Here is an 11605-nt window from a genome sequence, read left to right as displayed (position 1 = left end):
ATCTGCAGACATCCATGTCCCCGTTACAGTTTTGGAACCCATGATACCTGATCTCACTATTAGTAACAGATCTGTGTACACTTCAGACACAAGTTACTTTTCTTCTCATCCCCCAGCTGTAGGAGTCTTTAACCCCTTGCTGTCCTGGAGCTTCATGTCCCAACTTCCCTCCTTTCAGAGCTTTTTACCACTCTCTGGGTTCACATCTCTATGAAGTACAAACTTTGATACTGAGCTTCAATAAGTTCATGCTCAAGGTCTGGGATGTGGACACCTTGGGGAACTTGGAACCGAGGGCAAGACATGGTGCTATTGCTGCTACATTGTGGCTAAAGTAAACTTTCGTAGGCTACCCTGGGCACTGTACTACTTCGTTTAACTTTTTGATCTCCAGGAAAAATGAGACTCCAGTTTCCAAATACCTGACTTTAAAATGATTTTTTTGAAGCCTAATTGAAGTTCTCTTTTTCTCTCTCCCATTTTTTTCTTAAATATTTTAGTTTGAAATAATTTCAAACTTAGAAGACAGTTGCAAAAATAATACAAACCCATGCAGAAACTCCAACATACCCAACATACAAAACTCCAACATACCCCCATCAGATACCCAGATCCACCAATTTCAACATTTTACCACATTTGCTTTATCATTTATCTATCTGTCTGTCTATTTTCTCTCTCCCTTTTGTATGAATTTCTTCTTTCATTACCAACTTGTTCTAAACATTGTTTTTTGCAAAGGACCATTGACAAAGTGGGAACTCCCAATATTTAATCCTAATTACTGAAATATTATCATCATAATGCTCTTCTATCTTACTTCCCTCTTCAGACTGATACATCGAATGGCATTTCTAGAATTGTCATATCCAAAGTGTTAGTTTAAGAAATCTGCTTGTGCTATTTTTTAAATAATAAAAAGATAATCTGAAAAATATTACAACAGAAATATGTGTACTATTGTGTCTTGGCTGGTCTGGAGCTGACACCCAAATATGCTTGTGCAATTGGGAAGCAAAATCATCAGTGACCTGGAGTGGATAAAATTTTCCTAGCTTCAAGGGCATGCTCAAGGACACTTAAACACATATGCCATTGCCTCCTTACAGCCCAGGAACTCATTGGGAAGAACTCTGTACAGAAATGGAGATTTCAACATATACAGACATGTCTGATAAAATGGGAGTGAAAGAGATCAATTGAAACTAAGAGAAAAAACAGCAATACCCTTTGAAGGAAAATTACCATGGGTAAGGGCAAAGTGGAGCAAGATAGGCTTGATTTAGCACAAAGCTCCCAGTACTGGAGGTAAATGTGGCTCCAGGAATAATGCAAGGCCAATCTTGAACATCACCTAATCCATCCTCCCACCCCTCCTCTCCCTCCCTCCACTCCTTCTTGAGCAACCATTGATTTGGGAAGGAGAAATAAATGTTACAAAATGAGCTCCAAAATATCTTAAACAGGACACAAAAAGCACAAACCTTAAAGGGAAAAATGATAAATTGAAACAGATTTAAAATTTTAACTTTTGTACATCAAAAGTTACCATATAGAGAATGAAAGAAAAGCCGCCATCTGAGGAATGATATTTACAATACTCATAGTTAACAAAAGATTCCTATTCTGATTATATAAAGAATTTCTATATATTTCTAAGAAAAAAACAACCCAATAGAAAAATGAGCAGATGACTGGAACAGACACTTTGAAAAGAGGACAACCAAAGGGCCAATAAACATTTAAAGGAACTTGACTTCCTCAGATATCAGGGAAATGCAAATTAATACTAAATGCTATACCTCTACACAAACATCAGAATTACCAAAATGCAAAACAAAACAAAAAATGCCAAGTATTGGTGAGGATGTGGAGCAATCAGAACTCTAATATATTGCTGATGACAGTGCAATTTCCATAGCTGCTTTGGAAAACTCTTTGGCCATATCTACTAAAGCTGAATATATGCTTACACTATTACACAGTGATTTCACTCCTAGATATATACCAAACAGAAATTCACACATACATTTACCCAAATACATATTCAAGAAAGTTCATAGCAGGGTACTCATAATAGTCCCAAACTGGAAAACATCCAAATGCTCATCATGAGTAGGATCTATAAATTAATTATGGTATATACACAATGGATTACTATAGAGCATTGAGAATGAATAAACAAAAACTACCCACAACAGAACAGATGACTCTCACATAGTGTTGAACAAAATAATCAGACACAAAAGAGAATAGGCAAAACTAATCTACATTCTTAGAAGACAGGATAGTGATTAACCTAGGGATAATCACTGGAAGCAAGTACCTTTGAGGGTGCTGGTCATATTCTGTTTCTTGATCTGGGTGCTAATTACATGGATTAATTCAGTTTATCAGAATTCACTGAGTTGTACACTTATGACTTTGTGTACTTTTTTGCATGCATATTACACTTCAATAAAAATATTTAGATCTCTTTGTTGGAGAACACCCTCTAAAAGAGCTTAAAAGGTAAGGGGGCTCAGAAGGCATGTGGCTGGTGTCTGCTTGCTCCCAGGTTGTGTTTCAAATGGTTTTCTCCAAAACATCAGCATCAGCTTCCAATGGCCATCTTCAAAACCTGTCTCTCAGCTGCAGCTGCTTTCCAAAATGTCACTCTCAGTTGCTCTCTTGGCTGTAGCACCTCCTTCTGTCTGTGAACACTTTTATAGGACTCCAGTGATTCAATTAAGACCCACCCTGAATGGGTGAGGTAATACCTCCATGGAAATTGTCCAATCAGAGTCATCACCCACAGTTGATTGAGTCACATCTCTATGGAAAAACTCAATCAAAGGATTCCTATCTGATCAACACTAATACATCTGCCCCCACAAGACTGCATCAAAGGACATGGCATTTTGGGGAACATACTACATCTAAACTGGCACAAATATGGATAATTAAAAATGCCAGTACTATTGTATTATATTATTTGGTATGTGACTCCACTTTTTACTGCTTACAGGTTCTAAAACACAAATGCATAAAAAGTAATGATAAATTTATGGTTTGGGACATAAAATGTATAATGATATAATTTGTAACAAGTACAACAAAAAGGTGGGGGAATGGAGGGTTATAGAAACAGTGTTTGTGTATGCTATTGAAGTTAATTTGGTATCAGATCCACTCTGATTGTTATAAGTTTAAGCCCCATGGTAATCATAAAGAAAATATATGAAAAAAATATATATACAGAAAGAAATGAAATGGGACTCAAAATGGTACACTACAAAAAACACAAAAAAGTATACATTAATGGAAGAATTGAGGGATAAAAACATATATGACCTACAAAGACCAAACAGCAAAATGGCATAAGAAAATCATGCATGTTCAGTGGTTATTGCTAATGCTGCCATTACATAAAATACCAGAAATTGATTGGCTTTTATAAAGGGGGTTTATTTGGTTACAAAGTTACAGTCTTAAGCCCATAAAAGTGTAAATGGATTAATTCTCCAGTCAAAAGGCAGAGATTGGCATAAAGGATCAAAAGCATGACTCAACTATATGCTGCTTGCAAGAGATTCACTTCAAATTCAAAGACACAAGTAGGTTAAAAGTTAAAAGATAGAAAATAATTTCCCAATATTATCCAAATGAGAGCTTGGGTAGCCATAGTCATATCAGATAAAATAGTCTTTAAGTCAAAAATTGCTAAAATGGACAAAGAAGGACACTATACGCTAATAAATGGGTTAACAAAACAAAAAGACATAACAATTATAAATATATATTCACCTAACAGCAGAGCTCCAAAATATATGAAGCAAATACTGATGGATTTGAAGACAGAAATAGATGACACCACATTTTTGTAGGAGAATTCAATACAATGCTTTCAATAATGGATAGAACATCTGGAGAGAAGGTCAAGAAGGAAATAGAAAATTGAATATTGTACAAACCGACTAGACCTAACAGACATATGGAACACTTCACCTGGCAGCAGCAGAATACACATTCTTCTCTAGTGCACATGGGTCACTCTTCAGGATAGACCATATGTTAGGTCACAAAACCATTCTCAACAAATACAAAAATATTGAAATCATACAATGTATCTTCTGTGGCCACAGTGGAATATAGCTAGAAATCAATAACAGAGGGAGAAATAGAAAATTCACAAATATGTTGAAATTAAACAACACAATATTAAATAACCCATGGATCAAATGCAAAAACACAAGGTAAATTAGGAAATATTTTGAGGCAAATGAAAACAAAAACACAACATACCAAAACTTATGGGATGCAGAGAAGGCAGTGCTGAGAGGGAAACTTATAGCTCTAAATGCTTACATTAAAAAAAAAGAATAATCTCAAATCAGAGATCTCACAATTATAGGATCTAAGAAAAAAAGGGAAAACTAAACCTAAAGCAAGCAGAAGGACAGAAATAACAGAGAAAAAAAGAGTGGAGCTAAACAAAATAGAGAATAAAAACAATAAAGAGAATCAATGAAACTAAAAGTTGGTTCTTTGAAAAGACAAATAAAATTGACAAACTTAGCTAGATTGACTAAAGAAAAAAAGAAAAAGTTTGCAAATAACTAAAATCAGAAGTGAAAGGAAGACATTACTACTGACCTCACAGAAATAGAAAAGGATTATGAGGATACTATGAACAACAAATTAGATAACCTAGAAAAATGGGCAAATTCCTAGAAATACACAAACTACCTACACTGACTTAAGATGAAATAGAAAATATCAACAGACCAATAACAAGTAAAGAGATTGAATTGGTAATCAAAAACTTCCCAGCAAAGAAAATCCAAGGACCAGATAGCTTCACTAATGAATTTTACCAAACTTTCCAGTAAGAAGTACACCAATCCTGCTTAAACTCTTCCAAAACTTTGAAGAGGAGGGAACACTTCCCAACTCATTCTAAGAGGCCAAAGTCACTCTAATACCAAAGGCATATAAAGACACCTCAGGAAAAGAATATTACAGACCAATATCCCTAATGGATAGAGAGGCAAGATCCTCAGCATAATACTAGCAAATCGAATCCAAAAGCACTTTAAAGAATTATACACCATGATCCAGGAGGGTTTATCCAGGTATGCAAGGGCATTCAACCTAACAAAATCAATTAATGTAATGCATCACATTAATGGAATGATAATAGTCTCAATTGATGCAGAAAAGGCATTTTAAAAAATCCAGCATCTCTTCTTGATAAAAATATGTAAACAACAGGGAATATAAGGAAACTTTCTCAACATTACAAAGGACATACATGAAAAATCCACAACTAACATCATACTCAATGGTGAAAGACTGAAAACTTTCCCTCTTAGATCAGGAACCAGACAAGGATTCCCACTGTTACCACTGTTATTCAACATTATACCAGAAGTTCCAGCCAGAGCAATTAGCAAGAAAAAGAAATAAAAGGCATCCAAATTCGAAAGGAAGAAATATATTTTCCATATTTGCAGATGATATGATCCTATATATAGATCATCCAGAAAAATCCATAACAAAATTACTATAGCTAATAAACAAATTTAGCAAAATGGTGGGGCAAAAGATTAACTTGCAAAAATCAGTTGTGTTTCCATACACTGGTAACAAACAACCTGAAGAGGAAATAAAGAAAATAATTCCATTTATAATACCTCTAAAGGAACCAAATATCTAGGAATAAATTGACCTGCAGATATAAAAGCCTTATATATGGAAAACTACAAAACATTGCTGGAAGAAATCAAAGAAGACCTAAATAAATGATATAAGGACATTCTGTCTTCATGGATTATAAGACAGAATATTGTTAGGATATCAATTCTACCCAACACAATTTACAGATTCAATGCAATCTCAATTACAATTACAACAGCCTTCTTTGCAGAAATGGAAAAGCCAACCATGAAATTTATATGCAAGAGTAAGGGGCCACAAATAGCCAAAATCATCTTGAAAAAGAATGAAGTTGCAGGATTCACAGTTCCCATGTTAAAATTTATTACAAAGCCACAGTAATGAAAACAGCATGGTACTGGAACAAAGCTAGACATAGAGAGCAATGGTATCAAATTGATAGTTCAGAAATAAACCTTCATATCTTTGGCAAAATGATATTTGAAAAGGATGCCATATACACTCAATGGGGAAAGGATAATCTCTAACAAATGGTGCTGGGAAAACTGAATAATACATGCAAAAATAATGAAGGTGGAGCCCTACCTCACACCATACACAGAAAAATTTACTCAAAATGGATCAAAGACCTAAATATAAGAGCACAAACTATAAAACTCCTAGAAGAAAACATAGGAAGCTTCTTAAGGACCTGGTGTTAGGCAACAGTTTCTTTGACTTTATATCAAAAGAATGAACAACAAAAGAAAAAATAGCTAAATGGCACTTAGTCAAAATTGAAAACATTTTGTGCATCGAAAGAATTCATTATGGAAGTAAAAATACAACATACAGATTGGCAGAATATATTCTGAGACTACATGTTCAATAAAGTTTAATGTTCAGTATATAAAGTAATCCTTCAACTCAACAACAAAAAAGACTGGTAGCCTTATAATGAGGAGAGAGATTTGAGACACACAAAGAAGGCCATGTGAAGGTGGAAGCAGAGATTTGATGATGCAGCTACAAGCCAAAGATTGCAATGGGTTGTCAGTAGCCACTAGAAGCTGGGAGAGAGGCATAGAATGGATTCTCCCTCAGAGCCTCATAAAAGGAACCAATCCTGCTGATGTATTGATTTTGGACTTCTGGTCTCCAGAACTGTGAAAGAATAAAATTTCTGTTGTTTTAAGTCATCAGGTTTGTGGTATTTTGTTATGGCAGCCCTAGCAAACTAATACACATGCCCTATTCAGGGAGCTGATATTCCACCACAGCCCACCCTGTTGGAAGCAGGCATGGCTCTCTGATTCCCCTGCCAGGTGGAGTCACTGAACGAAGCAGGCAACTGATCTTCCACCCCTTGCCCCCAGAAGCTGGTGACACTTATTCAGTTCCCTTGTTGGGGAAGCAGTTGCAGGATTGAGAATTCTACCAAACATTAAAAGAAGAATTAACACAAATTTTACAAAATTTCTTCCAGAAAATTACAGAGGCGGGAACACTTGCAACATGCTATATGAGGCTAATATTACCATTATAAAAATTTCAGAGACAATAAGAAAAAAGAAAGCTAAAGATCACTACCTCTCATGAACCTAGATGCAAAAATCAAGAAAATATTAGCAAATTGAACCCAGCAATACACAAAAAGAATTTATTACAGGCATACAAAATTTCCTTAACATTCCAAAGCCAGTCAATATAATCCACCATATCGACAGGCTAAAGAAGAAAAAACATGTTCATATCAATTGATGCAGAAAAGGCAGATGGCAAAATTCAATGCCCATTATGATAAAAGTTCTCAGCAAACTAGGAATAGAGGGAATTTCTTCAACTTGATAATGAGCATCCACAAAAACCTTATAGCTAACATTATACTTAACTGTGAAGGACCAAATGCTTTCCCTCTAAGATTCATAACAAGGCAAGTATGTCTCACCACACTTATTCAACAAAGTATAGGAAGTTCTAGCCATTGCAATAAGGCAGAGATAGATAGATAGATAGATAGATAGATAGATAGATAGAGGGATTGGGGGAGAGAGAGAGAAAAAAAGGAATAGAAATTGTACTAGAAGGAAACAAAGTCTCTATTTGAAGATTACATGATTGTCTACATAGAAAGTCCCAAGGAATCTCCCCTCCCCCCCAAAAAAACCTCTAGAATTAAGTGATTTCAAAAGGGTCACAGTTCAACAGGATCAAAATACAAAAATAAATCTCACTTCTCTACAGTAACAATGAATAAGTGGAAACTGAAATCAAAAATACTATATCATCTACAATCATTCTCAATAAAATGAAATAGGCATAAACTTAAAACATGTACAAGATCTCTATGCTGAAAATTACAAAGTGCTGATGAAAGAAATCCAAGAAGAAATAAGTAAATGGAGATATATACCATGTTCATGGATTGGAAGACAAAATATAGCAAAGATGCCAAGTCTCCCTAACTTGGTCTATAGGTTTAATGCAATTTCTATCAAAATCCCAGCAATATTCTTTTTGTAGGCACAGACAAGCTTATTCTAAAATTTAAATGTGAAGGCACGGGCCTTAAAATGGCTAAAATAATCTTTAAAAACAAGAATATAATGGAAGGATTCGCTCTACCTGTTATTAAAGCCTACTATATAACCACAGTAATCAAGACAGTATGGTATTGGTGGAAGGACAGATACATAGTTCAATGGAGAATAGAGAATCCAGAAATAGAACCATACAAATATGCCAAACTGATTTTTGACAAAGGTACAAATGCAATTCAATGAATTCAACAAATGGTGTTGAAGCAACTGGGCATCCATAGGCAATAAAATGATCCTCAACCTACAAAAGTTAACTCAAAATGGATCACTGACTTAAATGTAAAATGCAAAACTATAAAAGTTTTAGAAAAAAATAGAGTAGAAAATCTTTTTGGATGTAGGATTAGGCAGAGTTCTTAGACTTGATACCAAAAACATGATACCAAAAACATAAAAGGAAAATTTGATAAATTGGAATTCAGCAAAATCACAAACTCTTGCTCTGTGAAAAACACTGGTAAGAGGTGAAAAGGGGGGCACCTGGGAGGCAGGAAGGGGATTTGGATCTCTCGGCACCGATTCTGTGGTAAGGGCCCAGGGCCTCACACTGTAGTCAATGGAGCTGCAGGTTTTACCCAGAGAGATGCTGCATGTGGAGCCAGGGCTGCTGACATTCCCAGCTGGCTCAGAAGTATGAGCAAGGGCAACAGGGTCGATTCTGAAGTGGAACTGATCTTTTGAAATACATCAACCATGAATAAAAGAGAAGCAGAGGGGTGGATAGAAATTGAGATTGATGGAACAGAGAAACCAGAATCCACAGAAGAGAACATTGTAGAACAAACCTACACCCCAGATGAATGTGTAAGCCAAACCATAGACATCAATGAGTCAATAGGCAATTTAATGAAACTACTAGAACCAAGACCACAGTGTTCATTGGATGCTCATGAAATTTGCCTGCAAGACATCCAGCTGGATCCTGAATGAGGAACTGAACAACTTAGCGTACAGGTAATTTCTTACCAAGGAATTGAGCTGAAGTTAAACATTCTTGAAATTGTTAAACCTGTGGAAACTGTTGAAGTAGTTATTGATCCAGGTGCCCACCATGCAGAAGCTAAAGCGCATCTTGTCGTGGAAGCTCAAGTGATAACCCTTGATGGCACAAAACACATGACAACCATTTCAGATGAAACCTTGGAATAAGTGACAAGATGGGCTGTCCCATTGGAAGGTTATAGGAAAGAGCAAGAATGCCTTGGGATACCTTACTATCCTATACTATGGTCCACAGACCAAGTACTGCGCTGGGTGGTTTGGGTAATGAAGGAATTTGGCATGACTGTTATAGACCTCACCTCATACAACATTTCGGGAACAGAATTATGTAGTCTCAACTAAAGATTTTTTTCAGCGGATCCCTCAGGAAGAAATTCTCTGGAGTCATCTGAAGATTCTTTGAAAATATGTATTGGCAAGCCAAGAACAACAGATGAATGAGATGGTTACAATTGATCAAACTGTGCAAATTATGCCAGCATCATTGCAGTCTGCTACACCAACTCATTAAAGTTCTTAACTGTAGTGCAAAGGCAACTAAAGTGCAAAGAGATCCAAGGAATTCAGGAGAAGATAGAATTTCACCTGGGAAGAGATGGGAAACAATGGCCAAATCCAACAGTTTTTGCTAGAACTTCTAACTGACAAGGAGGCTTGGGACTGCATTTCTTGGGTTGGTGATGAAGGTGACTTTAAGCTAAACCAGCCTGAATTGGTTGCACAGAAATGGGGACAGTGCAAAAATAATCCTCCAACGAACTACGAGAATCTCAGTTGTGCGTTAGGGTATTATTATGATAGGGACATAATTCGTAAAGTTCCAGACAGAAGATTTATCTAAGTTTGTCTGTGACTTGAAGACTCTTATTGGATATAGTGCAGCAGACTTATATCATTTGATCACAGAATGTGAACAGAAGAAACTTGCAAAGATACAGCTCCATGGAATTAATTGCCCAGCCAGTCACAGCAGTTGCCCTGGCTATTGCTTCTCTGCAAACAGAGAAGGATAATTGAACTCCAGGACCTTCTGGGAGTCCAAGGTCTTTCTTTAATATTTAGAGCAAGTACTGCTCTTACCTTTATTACTGAATTTGAATCTTATTTTATTTCTAGATTGTATGATCTGATGCATGATTTTTAAATAAACATTTCATACTCTTGTGAATTTGGACCTTTTTACTTTGAGCATATATTTTAGAATATGCATATGTTAAGGGATCACCACAATGTCTTCAGGGTGAAGGTAGGTTCATTATGGGGTAGTTTGTTAACAGCTGGGAAAGCTAAACTAGTCAGTATTACTGTCTAGCCCTACCAAAAACAGCCAGTATCTGAAGATGAAAAATAAATGAAATATCTCCAGGAAACAATCTGGCATAACTGTTTTTGAAAATATAACTCTTTCCCCTCTCTGCTGCTTTAGATGTTGCTTTTCACAGAACCAGAAAATGGAAATTTTCACAGCTAAAGCATGTGTGCCTGTTTCATCTAATCAAGCAGAGCTAAAATATTCATATCAAACAAAATTATAATAATATTAATAAATTACTAAACTAGGAGTACCAAGTTATTAAAGTAATTTATATATTTGCAAGCAAAGGACAGTAAGAAGTTGACTGGCAGAAGAGTAGTGCTGAAGTAAGATATCCATGTTTAAATCTGGCTTAACTCAAGCCAATTTTTAAGAATTTGCTGTATAGATTGTACATAATGTGAAGTGAAGAATTTAAATGATTTTGAGAGAGGAATTTAATTCTAATAAAACAACTGTTACAAAAATTTGGAAATGATCTGTTTTTCCTCTAAGAGATTTTTAAAACTGAAAAGGTATACCTCAGCTCAAAAATAAAAATTTGGTTTGGTTTGATTTGGCTTTTTCTTTTTTAATCCTATAATGCCAGTTTATTATGCAAGGCAGCTTATGTATTCATTCTGTTTCTGATGAGATGAAGACTTTAAATCAGTCAGCAGTACTTTACTGTTTACAAAACATTAGTAAATTACTTGCAAATTGTTTTAAAATGAAAATTTGACTGGTAGTATAGGCAGTCTTCTCTCTGAAAACAAAACTTCACATTTATTTAATTTTTTTCCGTTTAAATATCATATATGTATGTGCATACAAATACCTATATACATGTATAATTGACCTTTATATATATATGCATATATATACACATGTATACATATACATATATATATATATATGGATGCATTAGGTATTCAAAAGGAAGAATATTAAAGAACTTTAAAAATTATTAAAATTACATATTTTTTATATATAACTCTTTATGATAAGCTAACACTTATTAAAAAAGTCTTTCCCTTTCTTTCTTTCTTTCTTTCTTTCCTTCTTTCTATCT

General features: G+C 35.2%; 1 pseudogene; it reads left to right on the top strand.

Moving 5' to 3' along the window:
* The first annotated feature begins 8930 nt into the window (after nt 1-8930).
* LOC119523740 lies at nt 8931-10256 on the top strand (annotated as a pseudogene).
* Nucleotides 10257-11605: the final 1349 nt, after the last annotated feature.

Source organism: Choloepus didactylus, chromosome X, assembly GCF_015220235.1.
Source record: "Choloepus didactylus isolate mChoDid1 chromosome X, mChoDid1.pri, whole genome shotgun sequence".
In the NCBI taxonomy this organism is placed as follows: domain Eukaryota; kingdom Metazoa; phylum Chordata; class Mammalia; order Pilosa; family Megalonychidae; genus Choloepus; species Choloepus didactylus.
The sequence above is the reverse complement of the archived record's forward strand: the minus strand, read 5'-3'. Positions and strand labels throughout refer to the sequence as shown.